Below are 22,774 nucleotides of genomic sequence, written 5' to 3'. Positions count from 1 at the left end.
CTGCACTAACCTAAACTCTAAACACTATCCCCTGCAAGACACCCTACACTAGTCAAACACCACTGCAATACCCTAAACCCTAAAACACTACCCCCAGCACGCCCCCTATACTACACAAGCACCACTGCACTACACTAAACCCTAAAACACTACCCCCAGCACGACCCCCTACACTACCCTAACATAACTGCACTACCCTAAACCCTAAAAGACTACCACCAGGACGACTCCCTGTACTACACAAACACCACTGCACTTCTCTAAACCATAAATCTACCCCAGCACAACCCCCTACACTACACAAACACCACTGCACTACCCTAAACCCTAAAACACTACCCCCAGCATGACCCCTTCACTAAACAAACACACTGCACTGCCCCAAACCCGAAAACTCTACCCCCAGCACGACCACCTACCCTACTCAAAGATCGCTGTACAACCCTAAACCAGAAAACACTACTCCCAGCAGGACCCCCTACAGCACACAAACACCACTGCACTATCCTAAACCCTAAAACACTACCCCCCGCATGACCCACTACACTACCCAAACACCACTGCACTATCCTACACCCTAGAACACTACCCCAGCACGAACCCTGACACTAAACAAACACTGCACTACCCTAAACCCTAAAACACTAGCCAGAGGTACTGCCGCTACACTACCCAAACACCATTGCACTACCCTAAACCCCAAAACACTACCCCCAGCAAGACCCCTTACACTACACAAACACCACTGCACTACTCTATACCCTAAAACACTACCCCCAGCACAACCCCCAACAATACCAAAATACCACTGCACTACCCTAAACCCTAAAACACTACCCCAGCGCGAACCCCTATACTACACAAACACCACTGCACTACCCTAAACCCTAAAACACTATCCCAGCACTACCCCCTACACTACACAAGTACCACTGCACTACACTAAATCCTAAAACACTACCCCCAGCACAACCCCCTACACTACCCAAACATAACTGCACTACCCTAAACCCTATACCCTAAAACACTACCACCAGGATGACTCCCTATACTACACAAACTCCACTGCACTACTCTAAACCCTAAATCTACCCCAGCACAACCACCTACACTACACAAGCACCACTGCACTACCCTAAACCCTAAAACACTACCCCCAGCATGACCCCTTCACTAAACAAACACACTGCACTGTAGTGCCCTAAACCCGAAAACTCTACCCCCAGCACGACCCCCTACCCTACTCAAATACCACTGAACAACCCTAAACCAGAAACCACTACTCTCAGCAGCACTTCCCTAAACCCTAAAACACTACCCCCAGAATGACCCCCTACACTACCCAAACACCACTGCACTATCCTACACCCTAAAACACTACCCCAGCATGAACCCCTACACTACACAAACACCACTGCACTACCCTAAACCCTAAAACACTACCCCCAGCACAACCCCTTACACTACACAAACACCACTGCACTACCATAAACACTAAAACACTACCCCCAGGCAGTACCCCTACAGTACCCAAACACCATTGCACTATCCTAAACCCTAAAACACTACCCCCAGCAAGACCCCCTACACTACACAAACACCACTGCACTACCCTAAACCCTAACACACTACCCCCAGCATGAACCCCAACACTATACAAACACCCTGCACTACCCTAAACCCTAAAACACTACCCCGAGGCACTGCCACTACACTACCCAAACACCATTGCACTACCCTAAACCCTAAAACACTACCCCCATCAAGACCCACTACACAAACAACACTGCACTACCCTAAACACTAAAACACTACCCTCAGCACGACCCCCTACACTACCAAAATACCACTTCACTACCCTAAACCTAAAACACTACCCCCAGCATGAACCCCAACACTACACAAACATCACTACAGTACCCTAAACCCTAAACCACTACCCCAAGCACGACCCCCAACACTACACAAACACCACTGTACTACCCTAAACCCTAAAACACTACCCCCAGCACAACCCCCTACACTACCCAAATACCACTGCAATAAACTAAACTCTAAAACACTATCCCCTGCAAGACTCCCTACACTAGTCAAACACCACTGTAATACCCAAAACCGTAAAACACTACCCCCAGCATGACCCCCAACAATGCACAAACACCACTGCACTAACTTAAACCATAAAACACTACCCCCAGCAGATCCCCCTACACTACCAATACACCACAGCACCACCCTAAACCCTAAAACACTACCCCGAGCATGACCCCATACACAACACAAACACCATGGCGCTACCATAAACCTTAAAACACTACCCCCAGCAGTACCCCCAACACTATCCAAACACAACTGCACTACCCTAAACCCTAAAACACTACCCCCAGCATGACCCCCTACACTATCCTAACACCACTGCACTACCCGAAACCTTAAATCTACCCCCAGCATGACCGCCTACACTACACAAACACCACGGCACTGCCCAAAACCCTAAAATACTACCCACAGCACGACACCTTATACTACCTGAACACAACGTGCAACCCTAAACACTAAGAGACTTCCCCCAGCATGACCCATTACACTACACAAACATCACTGCCCTACCCTAAATCCTAAATCTACCCCCGCACAAACCCCTACACTACTCAAACATAACTGCACTACACTAAACCCTAAACACTACCCCCAGCATGAACCCCAACACTATACAAACACCACTGCACTACCCTAAACCCTAAAACACTATCCCGAGGCACTGCCGCTACACTACCCAAACACCATTGCACTACCCTAAACCCTAAAACACTACCCCCATCAAGACCCCCTACACTACACAAACACCACTGCCCTAAACACTAAAACACTACCCCCAGCACGACCCCCTACACTACCAAAATATCACTTCACTACCCTAAACCCTAAAACACTACCCCCAGCATGGACCCCAACACTACACAAACATCACTACACTACCCTAAACCCTAAACCACTACCCCAAGCACGACCCCCTACACTACACAAACACCACTGCACTACCCTAAACCCTAAAACACTACCCCCAGCACAACCCCCTACACTACCCAAACACAACTGCACTACCCTAAACCCTTAAACACTATCCCCAGCACAACCCCCTACACTACCCAAATACCACTGCAATAAACTAAACTCTAAAACACTATCCCCTGCAAGACCCCTACACTAGTCAAACACCACTGTAATACCCAAAACCGTAAAACACTACCCCCAGCATGACCCCCAACAATGCACAAACACCACTGCACTACCTTAAACCATAAAACACTACCCCCAGCAGTACCCCCTACACTACCCATACACCACAGCACTACCCTAAACCCTAAAACACTACCCCGAGCATGACCCACTACACAACACAAACACCATGGCGCTACCATAAATCTTAAAACATTACCCCCAGCAGTACCCCCAACACTATCCAAACACAACTGCACTACCCTAAACCCTAAAACACTACCCCCAGCATGACCCCCTACACTATCCTAACACCACTGCACTACCCGAAACCTTAAATCTACCCCCAGCATGCCCCCTACACTACAAAAACACCACGGCACTGCCCAAAACCCTAAAATACTATCCCCAGCACGACACCTTATACTACCCGAACACAACTGCGCAACCCTAAACACTAAGACACTTCCCCCAGCATGACCCATTACACTACACAAACACCACTGCCCTACCCTAAATCCTAAATCTACCCCCGCACAAACCCCTACGCTACCCAAACATAACTGCACTACACTAAACCCTGAAAACTAACTCTAGCATGACCTCCTATACTACACAAACTCCACTGCACTACTCTAAACCCTAAATCTACCCCAGCACAACCACCTATACTACACAAACACCACTGCACTACCCAAACCCTAAAACACTACCCCCAGCATGACCCCTTCACTAAACAAACACACTGCACTGTAGTGTCCTAAACTCGAAAACTCTATCCCCAGCACGACCCCCTACCCTACTCAAATACCACTGTACAACCCTAAACCAGAAACCACTACTCCCAGCAGGACCCCCTACAGTACACAAACACCACTGCAATGCACTTCCCTAAACCCGAAAATACTACCCACAGCGCGACCCCCTTCACTAGTCAAACACCACTGCACTACCCTAAACCCTAAAACACTATCCCCTGCAAGACTCTCTACAGTACACAAACACCACTGCACTACCCTAAACCCTAAAACACTAACCCCAGCACGACCCCCTACACCACACAAACACCATTCCAATACCCTAAACCCTAAAACTCTACCCCCAGCACTAACCCTACACTACCCAAACACCACTGCACTACCCTAAACCCTAAAACACTATCCCCAGAAATACCCCCAACACTACACAAACAGCACTGCACTACCCTAAACCCCGAAACATTACCTCCAACTGTACCTCCAACACTACCCAATACCACTGCACTACCCTGAACCCTAAAACACTACCCCTAGCATGACCTCCTACTCTACACAAACACCACAACACTACCCTAAACTCTAAAACACCACCCCTAGCAGTACCCCCTACACTACCCAAACACAACTGCACTATCCTAAACCCTAATAAACTACCCCCAGCATGACCCCCTACACTATACAAACACCACAGCACTACCCTAAACCCTAAAACACTACCCCGAGGCACTGCCGCTACACTACCCAAACACCTTTGCACTACCCTAAACCCTAAAACACTTCCCCCATCAAGACCCCCTACACTACACAAACACCACTGCACTACCCTAAACACTAAAACACTACCCCCAGCACGACCCGCTACACTACCAAAATATCACTTCACTACCCTAAACCCTAAAACACTACCCACAGCATTGACCCCAACACTACACAAACATCACTACACTACCCTAAACCCTAAACCACTACCCCAAGCACGACCCCCTACACTACACAAACACCACTGCACTACCCTAAACTCTAAAACACTACCCGCAGCTCAACCCCCTACACTACCCAAAAACAACTGCACTACCCTAAACCCTTAAACACTATCCCCAGCACAACCCCCTACACTACCCAAATACCACTGCAATAAACTAAACTCTAAAACACTATCCCCTGCAAGACCCCCTACACTAGTCAAACACCACTGTAATACCCAAAACCGTAAAACACTACCCCCAGCATGACCCCCAACAATGCACAAACACCACTGCACTACCTTAAACCATAAAACACTACCCCCAGCAGTACCCCCTACACTACCCATACACCACAGCACTACCCTAAACCCTAAAACACTACCCCGAGCATGACCCACTACACAACACAAACACCATGGCGCTACCATAAACCTTAAAACATTACCCCCAGCAGTACCCCCAACACTATCCAAACACAACTGCACTACCCTAAACCCTAAAACACTACCCCCAGCAGGACCCCCTACACTAACCTAACACCACTGCACTACCCGAAACCTTAAATCTACCCCCAGCATGACCCATTACACTACACAAACACCACTGCCCTACCCTAAATCCTAAATCTACCTCCGCACAAACCCCTACACTACCCAAACATAACTGCACTACACTAAACCCTGAAAACTAACCCTAGCATGACCCCCTATACTACACAAACTCCCCTGCACTACTCTAAACCCTAAATCTACCCCAGCACAACCACCTATACTACACAAACACCACTGCACTACCCAAACCCTAAAACACTACCCCCAGCATGACCCCTTCACTAAACAAACACACTGCACTCTAGTGCCCTAAACCCGAAAACTCTACCCCCAGCACGACCCCCTACCCTACTCAAATACCACTGTACAACCCTAAACCAGAAACCACTACTCGCAGCAGGACCCCCGACAGTACACAAACACCACTGCAATGCACTTCCCTAAACCCGAAAATACTACCCCCAGCGCGACCCCCTTCACTAGTCAAACACCACTGCACTACCCTAAACCCTAAAACACTATCCCCTGCAAGACCCTCTATAGTACACAAACACCACTGCACTACCCTAAACCCTAAAACACTAACCCCAGCATGACCCCCTACACCACACAAACACCACTGCACTACCCTAAACCCTAAAACACTATCTCCAGCACGACCCCCATACTACCCAAACACCACTCCAATACCCTAAACCCTAAAACTCTACCCCAGCACTAACCCTACACTACCCAAACACCACTGCACTACCCTAAACCCTAAAACACTATCCCCAGAAATACCCCCAACACTACACAAACAGCACTGCACTACCCTAAAACCCAAAACATTACCTCCAGCTGTACCTCCAACACTACCCAATACCACTGCACTACCCTGAACCCTAAAATACTACCCCTAGCATGACCCCCTACTCTACACGAACACCACAACACTCCCCTAAACCCTAAAACACCACCCCTAGCAGTACCCCCTACACTACCCAAACACAACTGCACTATCCTAAACCCTAATAAACTACCCCCAGCATGACCCCTACACTGCACAAACACCTCTTCACAACCCTACTGCACTACCCTAAGCCCTAAAACACTACCCCCAGCATGACCCCTACACTACCCAAACACAACTGCACTACCCTAAACCCTAAAACACTACCCCCAGAACTACCCCCAATACTACACAAACACCACTGTACTACCCTAAAACACTACCCCCAGCATTACCCCTACACTACCCAACACCACTGCACTACCCTAACCTTAAAAAACTACCCCCAGCATGACCCCCAACAATGCACAAACACCACTGCACTACCTTAAACCATAAAACACTACCCCAAGCAGTACCCCCTACACTACCCATACACCACAGCACTACCCTAAACCCTAAAACACTACCCCGAGCATGACCCCCTACACTATCCCAACACCACTGCACTACCCGAAACCTTAAATCTACCCCCAGCATGACCCCCTACACTACACAAACACCACGGCACTGCCCAAAACCCTAAAATACTACCCACAGCACGACACCTTCTACTACCCGAACACAACTGCGCAACCCTAAACACTAAGACACTTCCCCCAGAATGACCCATTACACTACACAAACACCACTGCCCTACCCTAAATCCTAAATCTACCTCCGCACAAACCCCTACACTACCCAAACATAACTGCACTACACTAAACCCTGAAAACTAACCCTAGCATGACCCCCTATACTACACAAACACCACTGCACTACTCTAAACCCTAAATCTACCCCAACACAACCACCTATACTACACAAACACCACTGCACTACCCAAACCCTAAAACAATACCCCCAGCATGACCCCTTCACTAAACAAACACAATGCACTGTAGTGCCCTAAACCCGAAAACTCTACCCCTAGCACGACCCCCTACCCTACTCAAATACCACTGTACAACCCTAAACCAGAAACCACTACTCCCAGCAGGACCCCCTACAGTACACAAACACCACTGCAATGCACTTCCCTAAACCCAAAAATACTACCCCCAGCGCGACCCCCTTCACTAGTCAAACACCACTGCACTACCCTAAACCCTAAAACACAATCCCCTGCAAGACCCTCTACTGTACACAAACACCACTGCACTACCCTAAACCCTAAAACACTAACCCCAGCACGACCCCCTACACCACACAAACACCACTGCACTACCCTAAACCCTAAAACACTATCCCCAGCACGACCCCCCATACTACCCAAACACCCCTCCAATAACCTAAACCCTAAAACTCTACCCCCAGCACTAACCCTACACTAACCAAACACCACTGCACTGCCCTAAACCCTAAAACACCACCCCTAGCAGTACCTCCTACACTACCCAAACACAACTGCACTATCCTAAACCCTAATAAACTACCCCCAGCATGACCCCCTACACTGCACAAACACCTCTTCACTACCCTACTGCACTACCCCAAGCCATAAAACACTACCCCCAGCATGACCCCCTACACTACCCAAACACCACTGCACTACCCTAAACCGTAAAACACTACCCCCAGCATGACCTTCTGCAATACTCAAGCACCACTGAACTACCCTAAACCCTATTACATGTCCTCCTACACTACACAAACAACATTGCACTACCCTAAACACTAAAACACTACCCCCAGAACAACCCCCTACAATACCCAAACACCACTGCAGTACCCTAAACCCTAAAACACGACCCCCTACAATACACAAGCACCACTGCACTACCCTATACCCGTAAACACTTCCCCCAGCATGACCCCCTACACTACACAAACACCACTGCACTAAACTAAACCATAAAACACTACCCCTAGCACAACACCCTACACTACCCAATCACCACTGCACAACACTAAACCCTAAAACACTTACCCAAGCACGACCCCCTACTCCAAACAAACCCCACTGCACTACCCTAAACCCTAAAACATTACCCCCAGCTGTACCTCCTACTCTACACAAACACCTCTTCTCTGCCCTAAACCGTAAACACTACTCCAAGCACGACCCCAACACTACACAAACACCACTGTACTACCCCAAACACTAAAACACTACCCACAGCACGACCCCCTTTAGTACCCAAATAAAACTACGCTACCCTAAACCCAAAGACACTACCCCCAGCATTACCCCCCTATACTACCCCAACACCACTGCACTACCCTAAACTCTAAAACACGACCCCCTTCACTACACAAACACCGCTGTACTACCCTAAACCTTAAAAGACTACTCCAAGCACAACCCCCTACACTACACAAACACCACAGCACTACCCTAAACCCTAAACCACTACCCCCAACACTACACAAACACCACTGAACTACCCTAAACCCTAAAACACTATCACCAGCACAACCCCCTACACTACACAAACACCACTGCACTACCCTAAACCCTTAAACACTTTCCCAACACAACCCCCTACACTACTTGCACATCTCTGCACTACCCTAAACCCTAAAATACTACCCCAGCATTACTCCCTACTCTACACAAACACCACTGCACTACCCAAAACCCTAAAACATTACCCCTAGCACAACCCCCTACAGTACACAAACACCCCTGCACTGCCCTTTTCCTGTAAACAGTACCACCAGCACTACCCCTACACTACACAAACACCACTGCTCTAAACTAAACCCTAAAACACTACCCCTAGCACGACCCCCTACACTACCCAGTCACCACTGCACTACACTAAACCCTAAAACACTATCCCCAGCACGACCCTCCATACTACCCAAACACCACTCCACTACCCTAAACGCTAAAACTCTACCCCCAGCACTAACCCTACACAACCCAAACACCACTGCACTACCCTAAACCCTAAAACACTACCCCCAGAATTACCCTAATACTACACAAACACCACTGCACAACCCTAAACCCTAAAACATTACCCCCAGCTGTACCTCCAACACTACCCAACACCACTGCACTACCCTAAACCCTAAAACACTACCCCTAGCACGACCTTCTGCACTACCCAAGCACCACTGTACTACCCTAAACCCTATAACATGACCCCCTACACTACACAAACAACATTGCACTACCCTAAACACTAAAACACTACCCCCAGAACAACCCCCTACACTACCCAAACACTACCGCACTACCCTAAACCCTAAAACACGGCATCCTACACTACACAAGCACCACTGCACTACCCTATACCCGTACACACTACCCCCAGCATGACCCCCTACACTACACAAACACCACTGCACTAAACTAAACCCTAAAACACTATCCCTAGCACGACCCCCTACACTACCCAATCACCACTGCACTACCCTAAGCCCTAAAACACTTACCACAGCACGACCCCCTACTCCAAACAAACACCACTGCACTACCCTAAACCATAAAACACTACCCCCAGATATACCCCCAATACTACACAAACAGCACTGCACTACCCTAAACCCTAAAACATTACTCCCAGCTGTACCTCAAACACTACCCAACACCACTGCACTACCTAAACCCTAAAACACTACACCTAGCATGACCCCCTACTCTACACAAACACCACTACACTTACCTAAACCCTTAAACTCTACCCCCAGAACAACCCCCTACACTACCCAAACACTACTGCACTACCCTAAACCCTAAAACACGACCCCTTAAACTACACAAGCACCACTGCACTACCCTACACCCGTAAACACTAACCCCAGCATGACCCCCACCACTACCCAAACACCACTGCACTAAACTAAACCCTAAAACACTATCCCTAGCACGACCCCCTACACTACACAAACACCACTGCACTTACTAAACCCTAAAACACTATGACCAGCACGACCCCCCATACTACCCAAACAGCACTCCACTACCCACTACCCTGAAACTCTAACCCCAGCACTTACCCTACACTACCCAAACACCACTGCACTACCCTAAACCCTAAAACACTACCCCGAGCAATACCCCCAATACTACACAAACACCACTGCACTACCCTAAACCCTAAAACACTACCCCCAGCATGACCCCCTACACTGGACAAGCACCTCTTCACAACCCTACTGCACTGCCCTAAACCCTAAAACACTACCGCCGGCATGACCCCATACACTACCCAAACACCACTGCACTACCCTAAACCCTAAAACACTACACCCAGCATGACCATCTGCACTACCCAAGCAAAACTGTACTACCCTAAACCCTATAACATGACCCCCTACACTACACAAACAACACTGCACTACCCTAAACATTTAAACAGTACCCCCAGAACAACCCCCTACACTACCCAAACACCACTGCACTAACCTAAACCCTAAAACACGACCCACTACACTACACAAACACCACTTCACTACCCTAAACCCTAAAACACTACTCCCAGCACGACACCCTATATTACCCAAACACCACTGCACTACACTAAACCATAAAAAACATCACCCCACACTACAAAAACACAACTGCACTACCCTAAACCCTAAAATACTACCCCCAGAACAATCCCCTACACTACACAAACAACTCTGCACTGTACTAAAACACTACCTCAAGCACGACCCCCTACACTACCCAAACACCACTGCACTGCCCGAAACTCTAAAACACTTCCACCGACACGATCCCCCTACACTACCCAAACACTACTGCACTGCCCTAAACTCTAAAATCCTACCCCCAGCACGACCCCCTACACTAACCAAACACCACTGCACTATCAAAAAACCCTAAATCTATCCCCAGTACGACCCCCAACACTACTCAAACACCACTGCACTACCCTAATCACTAAAACACTACTCCAGCGCCCCCCCTACACTACACAAACACCATTGCACTACCCTAAATCCTAAAACACTACCCCAGCACGACACCTCCACTACACAAACCCCACTGCACTACCCTAAACCCTAAAACATGACCCCCTACACTACTTAAACACCACTGCACTAGGGCTGGGCGGAATTTGCGGAATGCCTCTTCGCAGAATTTTGAAAAAAAATTGTGGAAAACGAGCACACAACCTGAGGGACTGTGTGCCCGGGACTGGGGTCCCTCGTGCTTGGGCAGGCTCCCTTATCTCCCCGGCCTGGCTGCGTTGAGAAGCAGGGACCGGCCCCGGGCCTTCTGATTTTTGGTCAGGGCCTGGGATCCCACGTCCTGCGGCCTGCCAAGTGTCCATCTGCCCGGGACAAGGGACCCTGGTGCAGAGCCCCGGAGCCCTGCAAGGGCAGGCAGGAGCCCTACCGCTATGGCTCGGTATGGGCAGCTGGGAGTCCTTTCGGTCCCGGCCATCTGGTCGCACCTTTCCCTCGGCCATCTGGTCGCACGCAATGCTTTCCAATGGGGCGACCAGATGTCCGGGCCAGCCTTGAAGTCCCGATGAGGGCTCATTTGACTCCCGGATCCCAGTCAGGGCTCCAGGAGGCCGGGCGCGTCCGCGCCTAGGGTCCCCTCCGTCACTCGGAGCGCGAGGGTTACAAGAAAGGTGGGTAGCCTTCCTCCGGATTAGTAGGGGCAGGGTATGCCGGGACACCCCTCCTGGGGATTGCGGTTCTCAGGCGGGGACAGATGGGCCAAGCCCGGACGTACTTCCCCGGGGCGTCCGGTGCTCCCTCCTCCAGCCCGCGGCGAGGCAAAGTGCCCAGGACGGGCTCCATGGGTCCCCCGGGCGTCCACCGAGGCCTGCAGCCCCAAAGCCCTGCAGCCCTGGAGCCCTTCAGCCCGGAGCCCTGGAGCCCTGGAGCCCTGCAGGCCCGGAGCCCTGCAGGCCCGAAGCCCTGCAGGCCCGGAGCCCTGCAGGCCCGGAGCTCTGCAGCCCCGGAGCCCTGCAGGCCCGGAGCCCTGCAGGCCCGGAGCCCTGCAGCCACCGAGGCCTGCAGCCCCAAAGCCCTGCAGCCCTGGAGCCCTTCAGCCCGGAGCCCTGGAGCCCTGCAGGCCCGGAGCCCTGCAGGCGCGGAGCCCTGCAGCCCCGGAGCCCTGCAGGCCCGGAGCCCTGCAGCCCCGGAGCCCTGCAGGCCCAGAGCCCTGCAGCCCCGGAGCCCCGGAGCCCTGCAGCCCCGGAGCCCTGCAGGCCCAGAGCCCTGCAGGCCCAGAGCCCTGCAGCCCTGGAGCCCTGCAGCCCCGGAGCCCTGCAGCCCCGGAGCCCTGCAGCCACGGAGCCCTGCGTGGGCAGGCGGGAACCCTAGCGTGAAGGCTCGGGGTTGGACAGATGTTGCACCTCTCCCCTCGGCCATCTGGTCACGCGCAATGCTTTCCAATGGGGCGACCAGATGGCCGGGCCAGCCTGGAAGTCCCGATGAGGGTCCATTCGCCTCGCGGATACCAGCCAGGGCTCCAGGAGGCCGGGCGCGTCCGCGCCTAGGGTCCCCTCCGTCTCTCGGAGCGCGAGGGTTACAAGAAAAGTGGGTAGCCTTCCTCCGGATTAGTAGGGGCAGGGTATGCCGGGACACCCCTCCCGGGGATGGCTGTTCTCAGGCGGGGACCAGATGGGCCAAGCCCGGACGACACTTCCCTGGGGCGTCCGGTGCTCCCTCCTCCAGCCCGCGGCGAGGCAAAGTGCCCAGGACGGGCTCCATGGGTCCCCCGGGCGTCCACCGAGGCCTGCAGCCCCAAAGCCCTGCAGCCCTGGAGCCCTTCAGCCCGGAGCCCTGGAGCCCTGCAGGCCCGGAGCCCTGCAGGCCCGGAGCCCTGCAGCCCCGGAGCCCTGCAGGCCCAGAGCCCTGCAGCCCCGGAGCCCTGCAGCCCCGGAGCCCTGCAGCCCCGGAGCCCTGCAGCCCCGGAGCCCTGCAGGCCCAGAGCCCTGCAGCCCTGGAGCCCTGCAGCCCCGGAGCCCTGCAGCCACGGAGCCCTGCGTGGGCAGGCGGGAACCCTAGCACGAAGGCTCGGGGTTGGACAAGTGGGAGTCCTTTCAGTCCCGTCCATCTGGTTGCACCTCTCCCCTCGGCCATCTGGTCGCGCGCAATGCTTTCCAATGGGGCGACCAGATGGCCGGGCCAGCCTGGAAGTCCCGATGAGGGTCCATTCGCATCGCGGATCCCAGCCAGGGCTCCAGGAGGCCGGGCGCATCCGCGCCTAGGGTCCCCTCCGTCACTCGGAGCACGAGGGTTACAAGAAAGGTGGGTAGCCTTCCTCCGGATTATTAGGGGCAGGGTATGCCGGGACACCCCTCCTGGCGATTGTGGTTCTCAGGCGGGGACCGGATGGGCCAAGCCCGGACTACACTTCCCCGGGGCGTCGGGTGCTTCCTCCTCCAGCCCGCGGCGAGGCAAAGTGCCCAGGACGGGCTCCATGGGTCCCCCGGGCGTCCCCCGAGGCCTGCAGCCCCAAAGCCCTGCAGCCCTGGAGCCCGGAGCCCTGGAGCCCTGCAGGACCGGAGCCCTGCAGCCCCGGAGCCCTGCAGCCCCGGAGCCCTGCAGCCCCGGTCCCCTCGGCCATCTGGTCGCGCGCAATGCTTTCCAGTGGGGCGACCAGATGGCCGGGCCGGCCTGGAAGTCCCGATGAGGGTCCATTCGCCTCCCGGATCCCAGCCAGGGCTCCAGGAGGCCGGGCGCATCCGCGCCTAGGGTCCCCTCCGTCACTCGGAGCGCGAGGGTTACAAGAAAAGTGGGTAGCCTTCCTCCGGATTAGTAGGGGCAGGGTATGCCGGGACACCCCTCCCGGGGATGGCGGTTCTCAGGCGGGGACCAGATGGGCCAAGCCCGGACGACACTTCCCCGGGGCGTCCGGTGCTCCCTCCTCCAGCCCGCGGCGAGGCAAAGTGCCCAGGACGGGCTCCATGGGTCCCCCGGGCGTCCACCGAGGCCTGCAGCCCCAAAGCCGTGCAGCCCTGGAGCCATTCAGCCCGGAGCCCTGGAGCCCTGGAGCCCTGCAGGCCCGGAGCCCTGCAGGTCCGGAGCCCTGCAGGCCCAGAGCCCTGCAGCCCCGGAGCCCTGCAGGCCCGGAGCCCTGCAGCCCCGGAGCCCTGCAGCCCCGGAGCCCTGCAGCCCCGGAGCCCTGCAGCCCCGGAGCCCTGCAGCCCCGGAGCCCTGCAGCCCCGGAGCCCTGCAGCCCCGGAGCCCTGCAGCCCCGGAGCCCTGCGTGGGCAGGCGGGAACCCTAGAGCGAAGGCTCGGGGTCGGACAGGTGGGAGTCCTTTCAGTCCCGTCCATCTGGTTGCACCTCTCCCCTCGGCCATCTGGTCGCGCGCAATGCTTTCCAATGGGGCGACCAGATGGCCGGGCCAGCCTGGAAGTCCCGATGAGGGTCCATTCACCTCGCGGATCCCAGCCAGGGCTCCAGGAGACCGGGCACGTCCGCGCCTAGGGTCCCCTCCGTCACTCGGAGAGCGAGTGTTACAAGAAAGGTGGGTAGCCTTCCTCCGGATTAGTAGGGGCAGGGTATGCCGGGACACTTCTCCCGGGGATGGCGGTTCTCAGGCGGGGACCAGATGGGCCAAGCCCGGACGACACTTCTCCGGGGCGTCCGGTGCTCCCTCCTCCAGCCCGCGGCGAGGCAAAGTGCCCAGGACGGGCTCCATGGGTACCCCGGGCGTCCACCGAGGCCTGCAGCCCCAAAGCCCTGCAGCCCTGGAGCCCTTCAGCCCGGAGCCCTGGAGCCCTGCAGGACCGGAGCCCTGCAGCCCTGGAGCCCTGCAGCCCCTGAGCCCTGCAGCCACGGAGCCCTGCGTGGGCAGGCAGGAACCCTAGCGCGAAGGCTCGGGGTTGGACAGATGGGAGTCCTTTCAGTCCCGTCCATCTGGTTGCACCTCTCCCCTCGGCCATCTGGTCACGCGCAATGCTTTCCAATGGGGCGACCAGATGGCCGGGCCGGCCTTGAAGTCCCGATGAGGGTCCATTCGCCTTCCGGATCACAGCCAGGGCTCCAGGAGGCCGGGCACGTCCGGGCCTAGGGTCCCCTCCGTCACTCGGAGCGCGTGGGTTACAAGAAAGGGGGGTAGCCTTCCTCCGGATTAGTATGGGCAGGGTATGCCGGAAGACCCCTCCGGGGCTGGCGTTTCTTTGCCGGGGACCAGATGGGCTACGCCCGGGCAACATCCTCCCAGGCTTCACTCCTCCGGCCTGAGGCATGGCAAAGTGCCCAGGGATGGGCTCCATGGGTCCCCCGGGCGTCCACAGAGGCCTGCAGCCCCAAAGCCCTGCAGCCCTGGAGCCCTTCAGCCCGGAGCCCTGGAGCCCTGGAGCCCTGCAGGCCCGGAGCCCTGCAGTCCCGGAGCCCTGCAGGCCCGGAGCCCTGCAGGCCCGGAGCCCTGCAGCCCCAGAGCCCTGCAGGCCCAGAGCCCTGCAGCCCCGGAGCCCTGCAGCCCCGGAGCCCTGCAGCCCCGGAGCCCTGCAGGCCCAGAGCCCTGCAGCCCTGGAGCCCTGCAGCCCCGGAGCCCTGCAGCCACGGAGCCCTGCAGCCACGGAGCCCTGCGTGGGCACGCGGGAACCCTAGCGCGAAGGCTCGGGGTTGGACAGGTGGGAGTCCTTTCAGTCCCGTCCATCTGGTTGCACCTCTCCCCTCGGCCATCTGGTCGCGCGCAATGCTTTCCAATGGGACGACCAGATGGCCGGGCCAGCCTGGAAGTCCCGATGAGGGTCCATTCGCCTCGCGGATCCCAGCCAGAGCTCCAGGAGGCCGGGCGCGTCCGCGCCTAGGGTCCCCTCCGTCACTCGGAGTGCGAGGGTTACAAGAAAGGTGGGTAGCCTTCCTCCGGATTAGTAGGGGCAGGGTATGCCGGGACACCCCTCCTGGGGATTGCGGTTCTCAGGCGGGGACCGGATGGGCCAAGCCCGGACGACACTTCCCCGGGGCGTCGGGTGCTTCCTCCTCCAGCCCGCGATGAGGCAAAGTGCCCAGGACGGGCTCCATGGGTCCCCCGGGCGTCCCCCGAGGCCTGCAGCCCTGGAGCCCTGCAGCCCTGGAGCCATTCAGCCCGGAGCCCTGGAGCCCTGGAGCCCTGCAGGCCCGGAGCCCTGCAGGCCCAGAGCCCTGCAGCCCCGGAGCCCTGCAGCCCCGGAGCCCTGCAGGCCCGGAGCCCTGCAGCCCCGGAGCCCTGCAGTCCCAGAGCCCTGCAGCCCCGGAGCCCCGCAGCCCCGGAGCCCTGCAGCCACGTAGCCCTGCGTGGGCAGGCGGGAACCCTAGAGCGAAGGCTCGGGGTTGGACAGGTGGGATTCCTTTCAGTCCCGTCCATCTGGTTGCACCTCTCCCCTCGGCCATCTGGTCGCGCGCAATGCTTTCCAATGGGGCGACCAGATGGCCGGGCCAGCCTGGAAGTCCCGATGAGGGTCCATTCACCTCGCGGATCCCAGCCAGGGCTCCAGGAGACCGGGCACGTCCGCGCCTAGGGTCCCCTCCGTCACTCGGAGAGCGAGTGTTACAAGAAAGGTGGGTAGCCTTCCTCCGGATTAGTAGGGGCAGGGTATGCCGGGACACTTCTCCCGGGGATGGCGGTTCTCAGGCGGGGACCAGATGGGCCAAGCCCGGACGACACTTCTCCGGGGCGTCCGGTGCTCCCTCCTCCAGCCCGCGGCGAGGCAAAGTGCCCAGGACGGGCTCCATGGGTACCCCGGGCGTCCACCGAGGCCTGCAGCCCCAAAGCCCTGCAGCCCTGGAGCCCTTCAGCCCGGAGCCCTGGAGCCCTGCAGGACCGGAGCCCTGCAGCCCTGGAGCCCTGCAGCCCCTGAGCCCTGCAGCCACGGAGCCCTGCGTGGGCAGGCAGGAACCCTAGCGCGAAGGCTCGGGGTTGGACAGATGGGAGTCCTTTCAGTCCCGTCCATCTGGTTGCACCTCTCCCCTCGGCCATCTGGTCACGCGCAATGCTTTCCAATGGGGCGACCAGATGGCCGGGCCGGCCTTGAAGTCCCGATGAGGGTCCATTCGCCTTCCGGATCCCAGCCAGGGCTCCAGGAGGCCGGGCACGTCCGGGCCTAGGGTCCCCTCCGTCACTCGGAGCGCGTGGGTTACAAGAAAGGGGGGTAGCCTTCCTCCGGATTAGTATGGGCAGGGTATGCCGGAAGACCCCTCCGGGGCTGGCGTTTCTTTGCCGGGGACCAGATGGGCTACGCCCGGGCAACATCCTCCCAGGCTTCACTCCTCCGGCCTGAGGCATGGCAAAGTGCCCAGGGATGGGCTCCATGGGTCCCCCGGGCGTCCACAGAGGCCTGCAGCCCCAAAGCCCTGCAGCCCTGGAGCCCTTCAGCCCGGAGCCCTGGAGCCCTGGAGCCCTGCAGGCCCGGAGCCCTGCAGTCCCGGAGCCCTGCAGGCCCGGAGCCCTGCAGGCCCGGAGCCCTGCAGCCCCGGAGCCCTGCAGGCCCAGAGCCCTGCAGCCCCGGAGCCCTGCAGCCCCGGAGCCCTGCAGCCCCGGAGCCCTGCAGGCCCGGAGCTCTGCAGCCCTGGAGCCCTGCAGCCACGGAGCCCTGCAGCCACGGAGCCCTGCAGCCACGGAGCCCTGCGTGGGCACGCGGGAACCCTAGCGCGAAGGCTCGGGGTTGGACAGGTGGGAGTCCTTTCAGTCCCATCCATCTGGTTGCACCTCTCCCCTCGGCCATCTGGTCGCGCGCAATGCTTTCCAATGGGACGACCAGATGGCCGGGCCAGCCTGGAAGTCCCGATGAGGGTCCATTCGCCTCGCGGATCCCAGCCAGAGCTCCAGGAGGCCGGGCGCGTCCGCGCCTAGGGTCCCCTCCGTCACTCGGAGTGCGAGGGTTACAAGAAAGGTGGGTAGCCTTCCTCCGGATTAGTAGGGGCAGGGTATGCCGGGACACCCCTCCTGGGGATTGCGGTTCTCAGGCGGGGACCGGATGGGCCAAGCCCGGACGACACTTCCCCGGGGCGTCGGGTGCTTCCTCCTCCAGCCCGCGACGAGGCAAAGTGCCCAGGACGGGCTCCATGGGTCCCCCGGGCGTCCCCCGAGGCCTGCAGCCCTGGAGCCCTGCAGCCCTGGAGCCCTTCAGCCCGGAGCCCTGGAGCCCTGGAGCCCTGCAGGCCCGGAGCCCTGCAGCCCCGGAGCCCTGCAGGCCCGGAGCCCTGCAGCCCCGGAGCCCTGCAGGCCCGGAGCCCTGCAGCCCCAGAGCCCTGCAGGCCCAGAGCCCTGCAGGCCCAGAGCCCTGCAGCCCCGGAGCCCTGCAGCCCCGGAGCCCTGCAGGCCCAGAGCCCTGCAGCCCTGGAGCCCTGCAGCCCCGGAGCCCTGCAGCCACGGAGCCCTGCGTGGGCAGGCGGGAACCCTAGCGCGAAGGCTCGGGGTTGGACAGGTGGGAGTCCTTTCAGTCCCGTCCATCTGGTTGCACCTCTCCCCTCGGCCATCTGGTCGCGCGCAATGCTTTCCAATGGGGCGACCAGATGGCCGGGCCAGCCTGGAAGTCCCGATGAGGGTCCATTCGCCTCGCGGATCCCAGCCAGGGCTCCAGGAGGCCGGGCGCGTCCGCGCCTAGGGTCCCCTCCGTCACTCGGAGCGCGAGGTTTACAAGAAAGGTGGGTAGCCTTCCTCCGGATTAGTAGGGGCAGGGTATGCCGGGACACCCCTCCTGGCGATTGTGGTTCTCAGGCGGGGACCGGATGGGCCAAGCCCGGACGACACTTCCCCGGGGCGTCGGGTGCTTCCTCCTCCAGCCCGCGGCGAGGCAAAGTGCCCAGGACGGGCTCCATGGGTCCCCCGGGCGTCCCCCGAGGCCTGCAGCCCCAAAGCCCTGAAGCCCTGGAGCCCTTCAGCCCGGAGCCCTGGAGCCCTGGAGCCCTGCAGGCCCGGAGCCCTGCAGGCCCGGAGCCCTGCAGCCCCGGAGCCCTGCAGGCCCGGAGCCCTGCAGCCCCGGAGCCCTGCAGGCCCAGAGCCCTGCAGCCCCGGAGCCCTGCAGCCCCGGAGCCCTGCAGGCCCAGAGCCCTGCAGCCCTGGAGCCCTGCAGCCCCGGAGCCCTGCAGCCACGGAGCCCTGCGTGGGCAGGCGGGAACCCTAGCGCGAAGGCTCGGGGTTGGACAGGTGGGAGTCCTTTCAGTCCCGTCCATCGCGGATCCCAGCCAGGGCTTCAGAAGGCCGGGCACATCCGTGCCTAGGGTCCCCTCTGTCACTCGGAGCGCGAGGGTTACAAGAAAGGTGGGTAGCCTTCCTCCGGATTAGTAGGGGCAGGGTATGCCGGGACACCCTTCCTGGGGATTGCGGTTCTCAGGCGGGGACCGGATGGGCCAAGCCCGGACGACACTTCCCCGGGGCGTCGGGTGCTTCCTCCTCCAGCCCGCGGCGAGGCAAAGTGCCCAGGACGGGCTCCATGGGTCCCCCGGGCGTCCCCCGAGCGTCCCCCGAGGCCTGCAGCCCCAAAGCCCTGCAGCCCTGGAGCCCTTCAGCCCGGAGCCCTGGAGCCCTGCAGGACTGGAGCCCTGCAGCCCTGGAGCCCTGCAGCCCCTGAACCCTGCAGCCACGGAGCCCTGCGTGGGCAGGCAGGAACCCTAGCGCGAAGGCTCGGGGTTGGACAGATGGGAGTCCTTTCGGTCCCGTCCATCTGGTTGCACCTCTCCCCTCGGCCATCTGGTCGCGCGCAATGCTTTCCAATGGGGCGACCAGATGGCCGGGCCGGCCTGGAAGTCCCGATGAGGGTCCATTCGCCTCCCGGATCCCAGCCAGGGCTCCAGGAGGCCGGGCGCGTCCGGGCCTAGGGTCCCCACCGTCACTCGGAGCGCATGGGTTACAAGAAAGGGGGGTAGCCTTCCTCCGGATTAGTATGGGCAGGGTATGCCGGAAGACCCCTCCGGGGCTGGCGGTTCTTTGCCGGGGACCAGATGGGCTACGCCCGGGCAACATCCTCCCGGGCAGTCGTACCCCCGGGGAGCCCGGGCCCGAGAGCTCCATTGGTCCTCCCCATTCCCGAGTCCCAGCCGCTGTCCCCCAGCCCCCGGGAAGCAGAGAGCCCACCGAGCCCATGTTTCAGGCGGTAGCCCTACCGCTATGTAGCCTTCCTCCGGATTACTAGGGACAGGGTACTCTGGGACCCCTCTCGGTCCTCAGCCGGCAGCTGGACGGGCCCGGATGCTGCCCCGGTCCTGTCCCGGGGACTGCCGCGTGGCAGGGTGCCCGGGACAAGGGGTCCGGATGGTCCGGGGAGGCTTCCCCTGCGCCTGCGGGCCTGGGAGCCCCGGCTGGGTCCAGGGGCCCGGCCGGGCCCCGGGTCGGGGTCTCCGGCCCCGGGCCCCGTCCCCCCGGCCTGCGGCACTGCCAAAGGCCCGAAACAGGGTTCCGTTGTGTCCGTGGAGCCTCCCCAGGCCTGTCTGGGTTCATTGGCCCTTGGGGGCCCCGGAGAGGGCGGCCTCCCCGCCCCGGGCTCCGTCCCTGGTCCTGCCGCGTGGCAGGGTGCCCGAGCCGGGCTCCGGAGGGCCCGGGGAGGCTTCCCCTGCGCCTGTGGGCCTGGGAGCCCCGTCTGGGTCCAGGGGCCTGGCCAGGCCCCGGGTCGGGGTCTACGGCCCCGGGCCCCATCCCCCCCGCCTGCGGCACTGCCAAAGGCCCGAAACGGGGTTCCGTTGTGTCTGGGGAGCCTCCCCAGGCCTGTCGGGGTTCATTGGCCCTTGGGGGCCCCGGGGAGGGCGGCCTCCCCGGGCTCCGTCCCTGGTCCTGCCGCGTGGCAGGGTGCCCGGGGCGGGCTCCGGAGGGCCCGGGGAGGCTTCCCCTGCGCCTGCGTGCCTGGGAGCCCCGGCTGGGTCCAGGGGCCCGGCCAGGGTCTCCGGCCCCGGGCCCCGTCCCCCAGCCTGCGGCACTGCCAAAGGCCCGGGACGGGGTTCCGTTGTGTCCGGGGAGCCTCCCCTGGCTCGTCTGGGTTCATTGTTTCCCTGGGGGCCCCGGGGAGGCTTACCCTTCCCTTTTCCCTTTCCCCTCGGCCATCTGGTCGCGCCTGTCCCCTCGGCCATCTGGTCGCGCAAGCCCCCTTCGGCCATTTGGTCGCACACGTCCCTTCGGCCATCTGGTCACGCACAATGCTTTCCTATGGGGCGACCAGATGGCCGAGAATGCCTGGAAGTCTCGACGAGGGTCCATTTGCCTCCCGGATCCCAGCGTGGTAGGGTGCCCGGGGTGGGGTCCGGAGGGCCCGGGGAGGCTTCCCCGGCGCCTGCGGGCCTGGGAGCCCCGGCTGGTTCCAGGCCCCGGGCCCCGTCCCCCGGCCTGCGGCACTGCCAAAGGCCCGGGACGGGGTTCCGTTGTGTCCGGGGAGCCTCCCCAGGCCTGTCTGGGTTCATTGGCCCCTGGGGGCCCATGGGGGCCCCAGGGAGGGCGGCCTCCCCGCCCGGGGTCCTGCCATGTGGCAGGGTGCCCGGGGCGGGGTCCGGAGGTCCCGGGGAGGCTTCCCCTGCGCCTGCGGGCCCGGGAGCCCCGGCTGGGTCCAGGGGCCAGGCCGGGCCCCGGGTTGGGGTCTCCGGCTTCGGGCCCCGGGCCCCGTCCCCCGGCCTGCGGCACTGCCAAAGGCCCGGGGCGGGGTTCCGTTGTGTCCGGGGAGCCTCCCCAGGCTCGTCTGGGTTCATTGGCCCCTGGGGGCCCCCAGGGAGGGTGGCCTCCATGCCCCGGGCTCCGTCCGGGGTCCTGCCACGCGGCATGGTGCCCGGGGCGGGGTCCGGAGGGCCCAGGGAGGCTTCCCCTTCCCTTTTCCCTTTCCCCTCGGCCATCTGGTCGCGCCTGTCCCCTCGGCCATCTGGTCGCGCAAGCCCCCTTCGGCCATTTGGTCGCACACGTCCCTTCGGCCATCTGGTCACTCACAATGCTTTCCTATGGGGCGACCAGATGGCCGAGAATGCCTGGAAGTCTCGACGAGGGTCCATTTGCCTCCCGGATCCCAGCGAGGGCTCCAGGAGGTCGGGTACATTCGCGCCCAGGGTCCCCTCTGTCACCTCGTGCGCACGGATTACAAGAAAGGGGGGTAATTTTCCTCCGGATTACTAGGGAGAGGGTCAATCAGACCAAAGTGATGTTTGGCGATCCTGAATCAGGGGAAGGCAGACCCGGGGCCCGCTCGCCGGGGCCCCCAGGGGCCCGGGTACGCTCCTGCCTCTCAGCCCCTTCCCGATGGTCCTATCTCTGCCGGGTTTGCTGGGTCAGACCTCCGTGAGGTCCAGGGATCCCGAGATGGGGAAGGCAGACCCGGGGCCCGCCTGCTGGGGCCCCCAGGGGCCCGGGTACGCTCCTGCCTCTCAGCCCCTTCCCGATGGTCCTTTTTTCTCTGGGTTTGCTGGGTCAGACCTCCGTGAAGTCCGGCGACCGCGAGACGGGGAAGGCAGCGCCCGGGCCTGCCCGCCGGGGGCCCCGGTGTGCGC

The 22,774-nt window shown here is 59.7% G+C and overlaps 1 long non-coding RNA gene across 1 annotated transcript in view; it reads right to left on the bottom strand.

The window, feature by feature from the left end:
• Nucleotides 1–22,774, bottom strand: part of LOC146870964 (uncharacterized) — a 370,126-nt gene that overhangs the window by 260,810 nt on the left and 86,542 nt on the right. The window lies entirely within an intron of this gene.

The sequence above is a fragment of the Triturus cristatus genome, chromosome 1_1, assembly GCF_964204655.1.
Source record: "Triturus cristatus chromosome 1_1, aTriCri1.1, whole genome shotgun sequence".
Taxonomy (NCBI): Eukaryota; Metazoa; Chordata; class Amphibia; order Caudata; family Salamandridae; genus Triturus; species Triturus cristatus.
This window is presented reverse-complemented; position numbering and strand designations above follow the sequence as displayed.